The sequence below is a fragment of the Panicum hallii genome, chromosome 4, assembly GCF_002211085.1.
Source record: "Panicum hallii strain FIL2 chromosome 4, PHallii_v3.1, whole genome shotgun sequence".
Taxonomy (NCBI): Eukaryota; Viridiplantae; Streptophyta; class Magnoliopsida; order Poales; family Poaceae; genus Panicum; species Panicum hallii.
In genome coordinates, this window is record NC_038045.1 from 4,852,769 (window position 1) to 4,859,220 (window position 6,452).

Sequence of the window (6,452 nt, forward strand, 5' to 3'; positions counted from 1 at the left end):
AAATATAGCCAGGTGTGAGCCCTTATAAACATATACATGGGAAGCCTTTGATATATCCTATATGTTTCTCACATAATAGCAAAGTTCATCCCAAATCTTATATTATTTGAAATGAGCCCATAGCTGCAGCTTGCCTTCGAAACATATCTATGGGGATATGATGAGGTTAAACTGCGATAACTGAACTTAATGGTTTAGAAGGAGATTACCTGTAATAGGGGGGAGGTTGTCGCCTGTCTTTTAGTTAAAGCCATAGATAGTTAAGGGTTTAGTGTGGACATAGGGTTATCTACATAAAGATTGGTTGTGGTGGCATGCCACAAAATGTTGGGACGGCAGTACTGCACGTATCATGTAGGAGCATTGCTGATTTTACTCCTGAAATGCAGTGAAATGTCCTTCATTGTCAAGGATTAAAACAGGCACCTGATCTTTTAGACACTTTTAGTATGTAATACTTACTGCTTAGGAAAACGACAATTTTCATACATTGACCTTTATTGTTTGACAAACATAGTGCAACGTATAGGAACAGCTTAGTCTGAAAATGGTAGTTGAATTAGGATTGCGAAATTTGATATATGGTTGATAACCTGAATTTGATATGCATTCTTCACTTTATCTTTGCCCCCATGTGCAATTTCTCACTAAATGTTTTGTTTCTTGTACAGTTGTCCAATATGAAGCGCGCTGAAGACAAAAGGAGAAACAGAATGCTGTTAGTCGTCCCTCTACCTATGTAATGAGCTTCCTGAGGGAAATGGAAATGTAAGACGCAATGTTTGAATGCTGTGTGCGTCCATTGGACTCGAGAGATATTACAGTACTATGATTGGTGACGGGTCTTGTTGACTCTTGAGTGGTGCAGATCTAATGCATGCATTATACCTGAATTGTTCACGGGCCTTTTCCATTTTTGCCTCCGATGCTCCATCTACTTTTATAAGATACATCCGCACATGCATATCAAGATTCAAACTTTGCAATCTTTGACCATTAATTCTACTATTAATTTTTTATTTTTATAATGTAAACTTTATGTGATTGGATTCGTAATCAAATATACTTTACCATGCATATAAGTTTATAACCATAAATGATATAGTATATGATAAATGAATGGTCATAGTGTTATTTAGATGACCGTGCCATGTTATACTATGCCTTGTAAAAATGGAAGGACGGAGTATAACTGATGGAAACTTTGTGTAAGTTAGGTCGTATGATTTGTAGCGTTCCCTTGTATTTTCGCAAGGAGAGACGCAGACAAGCGTTGCCAGCGGTATGGGGTTGGCTGTGGCGGCACCTTTGGCTTGTCCCTACGCCGACGCCCAAGCCGTGGTTACTGATACCGGTTTCCACCGCCGCCTGAAACGGCAAGATTGAAGGTGGAGGGAAATGGTGTTGAAAAATGAGAATTACTTTTTCCTCTGCCAAGGGCATTGCAGTGCCCATTGATGGAGCAAGTAGGACACTGCCTGCCATTCGAGTCTTGGCGAGGGTAGGGACCGGCGCACCCGACCCAACAGTCCAATTTTAAATAGTCTGTAAAATATAAATTCCAATAAAAATTAATAAAAATTAAGTAGATGGGCATCTCCCGTCCGTTGGTCGGACGGGATGCCTCCCGCCCACTGGCCGGGCGCGATGCCTCAAGGACCTCTTCGCGAATAAAAAGTTTTCCTTATTCGCAAAGAGGTTCTCGGGAGGGGCCTGCAAATTTTTTTGGAACCTCCCGTCCGCTGGATGGGCGGGAGGACGCATCCTGGGCGGGAGGTACCTATTTTTCGAATTTTATTTTTTTATTCCTTTTTTAAAAAATTTAGTCCACGGCCCAACAGTCCGCGGCCCAGATGGTGCGCGCGACAAGCTGTCGGCCCGCGTGTCATGGTTTTCTTTTTTTTTTGTGTATCTGAGCGATTGCCGCGCGTCACGGCTTGTCTCGCCGCACAGGCTACGCAGACATGATGATGCGCGCGCACGGGTCCGTGGTCGCGCGTAGTACGTCTGGCGGGCGACGCAGGCACGGCAAGAGAGAACACGTACCCGAAACCGAAAGCGTCTCAGCGCCGCGGCCCGCGCCACGCGGCGGACAAAAAGGCAGCGGCTCCATCTCGCGCTGCCGCTGTAGCCCTGCGTGCGTCGCATCCATCGCGCGTGCGTTACGTGCTCGCCTGGCCACGCAGGGGCTGCTGGTCTGCAGGTCTGGCGAGGCAACGCGCGGCGCGGATGGCGCCCCCGACGGCCCTCCTCCTGCAGGCCGCGGCCGCCGGCTGCCCCACCGACGCGCGCTCCTCGCCAACGGGCTCGGCCTGACGCCGCAGATGGGGTGACTGGACTACCGACGAATCATCATCTTTTCCAGCGTTCAGAATCGCGCGCGGAGGCTTCCGCCCGATGCTCTCTCTCGGGTGTTTGTGATCCGAGCTTGGGTGCTGCTTTTCTTCTCCGACTGATCCCTCGTTCCCGCGGTCCCAGGTGGAGCAGAGCAGCTGGAACCACTTCCAGTGCGACATCAACGAGACGGTCGTCCGGAGCACCGGTCAGTCAGAGACCACTCTCAACCCATATCGTATCTGAATCTATGGATGCTGTTGCTGACTGACTGCACGTACGCTGTTGATTCCGACGACGAACAGCGGACGCGCTCGTCGCCACCGGCCTCGCCAGGGCAGGGTACACGTACGTCAACCTAGGTGCGGTCTCTTTGCCTGGCTCTAATTCAGAGTTCATACGTGTTAATTTGTTATCCGAGTTACTGACAGATGACACCGCCGTACCTGCCTGCCTGTTCATGGCAGATGACTGCTGGGCAGATTACCAAAGGACCAAAAAGGTATATCACCAGTAGTGCTAGCTATTTCAGCTCATCGTCAGTTACTGTACCTTTGCTGTTGGTTCCTGCACTGAGCATTGTTCCAGCACGATCGGTCTAGCTGCAAACTAGAACAGATTATCTTTGCTAGTAATTGACTTGCTGACAGGGGTACCTGGTCGCTAATCCCAAGACGTTCCCATCTGGGATCAAGGCCCTGGCGGATTATGTCCACGGCAAGGGGCTTAAGCTTGGCCTCTACTCTTCAGCTGGGTACGTTTTTCTTTTCTTTGTTTTTTCCCGGTTACAAGACGTATACAACACAGTTGATTTGTTCAGACTGAAAAAACTTCTGACAATCCAAAAGTACACGAAGAGTTGATATATGGGATATGACTCGAAAATCCGATCTTCAGGACAAGAACCTGCAGCGACAAGAACCATAAGTAGTTTTTACTTATGGTAGCTCTATGTTAGTTCGGAATTAATTAGTGGGTAGTAGGATTTTTTTAGGCTGTGATGGGGAGGGGGCACATTCTCTATGCAGTATTTTTTGTCTTTTACAAACCTGTAGCATAACAAGCACTTCATCGTTAAGCAACAATCTATTGTACGCTGTCAGTGATCAGTTTACGGTTGCAAAATTCATTTATAATTGCGCAAGTACAAACAATATAATTGCTTGTTTACATAAGTACAGCATATATGAGTTCCTCTTTTTCTTCACCTTTTTTAGTTGTATGAATCTGTTTGTAAATAAAACAGAGTTATATAAGCACACCATTCATGCTTCTTTAAGCACTCGATGGATGCGCTTTTAACCCATCTTGGCTCCCACTCAGTACTAAAATCTCCCTAGGCAATAACATGGTTTCATATTGGCAAATTTCTATACTTTAATAGGCAAAATATAAGGTATCATTAGGCAATAACATGGTTTCATATGAGTTGTAGAACTCCCTTGCTTCTTGCTTAGTACCAAACATTTGCCCAGTGTAGGTGTTGACCAAATCTCCTCCACAATTGCTACATCTGGTGGGTTATCAGCATTTTGTATGCACATCTGGGGTGATTTCAGCTAAATTGTTGCCAACAACAGCTAAATTGTTGCCAACTGCAGCTATATTGTTACCCAAAACAGTTGAGTCTTGAAGTTTTGGATCATACTCCTTGTCATTTACTCCTCTCTCCCAAGGACTGGTTGAGTGCAATAGGGAGGATTGGTATCTGAATCATCTAGAAATTCATAATCAAATTCGGGTGGAAGCTTGTTTAAATCCATTTTAATTTCCCTACACATACCATTTCCAGCAAGTCACAAAACTGATTAGACAGCAGGAGCACCAAAGCATTTTTACATGCATCAAAAGGCAACTAAATATGCATCATCAGGCAATAATGTATTGTGAAAACATGTAGTTCAGTCATTTTTCCCAGGCAAATCTTTGTATTTCTTTTTTCAATTTTCTAATTTTGTTCCTGATTTTCAATCTTACAGGTACGCATCTACAACAGTGGAAATTTTTTGGGAGGGGGGAGCAATGAGGTGGATCCAGCACATTTGTCTTGTCCGGAAGTTCAGTTTTTGCACTTCTAGCAACTTTGTAACACAAGATCTGCATTTTTGCATCAGGGGATGTCTTTTTTCCTGTGGATCTCTTTTTGTTGCTGGAACCCTAAAAACATGTATCTGTAGATGATGGGCACATATAAAAATCTCTTGTGTCTGTTTTGCTTTTGTGTGCGGCAAGAGGCAGTGGCAGTGCTGGAGTTCCAGTTCCTTTTGCTGGGCAATTTAGGGTGCGTTTGGTTCAGCTGTGAGCTGTGAAAAAGCTATTATCAGATGCCTGCTGTGAAAAAGTTATATGTTGTCTTTATGCAAATTGACAGTATACAATATTTCTTTGTGATGACCAATTTTTTCCCTTTAAATCTTTATTTTTATACATATAAAAATATTTGGAGTTAACTTTTTTTATTTTTTTATTTTTATTTTCCTATACATGAAAATCTTTATTTTCTTATATATAAAAAAGAATTGAAAGGGTATATATGTGACCAATAGTAAAAGCTGCAAAAGTAGGGTACAACCTGCTTTCAAATTTGTACTACAGAAAAACAGCTTTTTCAAAGCAGCTGCACAAAAGCTGAACTTGTAAGAAGGTTCAGAAAGCTGAACCAAACACAACCTTAGCAGGAGGGGAAGGGAGAAGGTGTTTGCGGGGACCACGGGTTTTTGCTTATTCAGCGCGCGACCAGCGCTGCTTGTCGGTGTTTAACCGGCTGCCCACCGAGGGATATGCCCAAGGTGGTAAGTTTTGGGTGAGGAGACGCCGAGATCAGGAACTCGAAGGTGCAAGGAACACAAGACTTAGACAGGTTCGGGCCGCACAGAGCGTAACACTCTACGTCCTGTTTGGTTTGTATTGACTTTGGTGTGGAACGATCTAATGATCTTCTGTTTTGAGGGGGTCCCTGACCTCCCTTATATATCCGAGAGGTCAGAGTTACAAAGATGCTAACCAACCCCCGTCAAGGGATCATACCAGAACACATCTCGAGTAGATCCTCTCCGTGTTGGTTAACTCTATCTCCTATTTAAACGGGATAAACAAGAGATAAACCAAATGAGTAAGAGATAAGACGGGCTTAATCTGTTAAACTACGTAATGTGCCCAACCCGATGGCCCCGGGTCTGACAAGCCCCCGAGCTCTTCGTAGCTGAGTACTGCAGGCTTATCGAGTACTTTCGAAGCAGTCTTCGACTTCTTCTGAAGCTTCGTCTTGAAGTCATTCTTCGAGTACTTGTTTGGCTGTATCGAAGCTATGAGGTGCTCATGCCCTGAATTTCTATTATGGCGTGCGATTTAAAAATCGCACTCCATATGGAGTAGCCCCCGAGCCTTAGGTTGAATCGGAGAATCAGGCTGAGGGTCCCATTTGTCTGTGACCCTACTTATCCTTCAAAAGATTTGAAAAAATAAGTAGTCGATGCCACGTATCCCGCAGCCCCCGAGCCTTGAATCCAAATCCCACAAAATTTGGAGATAAGGATCCAATAACCGTGGCATGCAGGCGAATAATGACAACTTGCAAAATTACCAAAACGATGGTACGGATGATGGGTATTAGATTATTAATTCGAAAAAACGCTTTTTTCAGGCGGACAAACCCTGAAAAAATGATTAATCAAATATCCAATCCAAATAATCCATCAAACGACCCCTCAGATTCGGAATATTCTCGGACGTGACTCCTGAACTTCAGAACAGTAACTTTTCCCCACCCCGCTGGTTATTTAACCCCGCGATAACGGTAGGAAAAAACCACGCTTTCAATCTGCATTCCATCAAAAGCCACCGAATTCCCCAATCCGAGCCAAGCGCCGCCACCATCCCCCCAAGAAGATCCTCCCGCTCCAACCTCCCCGCCCCTCTCCCTGCAGCCCCCGAGCATCTCGTGGCCAGCGCATCGGAGATGGCGTCCAAGAAGTCAGAGATCGAGGGAAAGAAGAAAGATGCGGAGCCAACGACCACGGAGTGGACACACAGTAAGTGCTCCCTCAACAATCTAAACAAGCTAGTTTCCGAGGGGTTGCTTCAAGAAAAGAACCTTGTCAACTGGCGCCCCTCTTATC

The 6,452-nt window shown here is 45.0% G+C and overlaps 1 long non-coding RNA gene across 1 annotated transcript; it reads left to right on the forward strand.

Moving 5' to 3' along the window:
• The first annotated feature begins 2,309 nt into the window (after positions 1 to 2,309).
• LOC112890998 lies at positions 2,310 to 4,565 on the forward strand. The gene is made up of 4 exons (XR_003228378.1): positions 2,310 to 2,542; positions 2,640 to 2,696; positions 2,802 to 3,088; positions 4,314 to 4,565. It is a non-coding gene; the product is annotated as an uncharacterized LOC112890998 (long non-coding RNA).
• Positions 4,566 to 6,452: the final 1,887 nt, after the last annotated feature.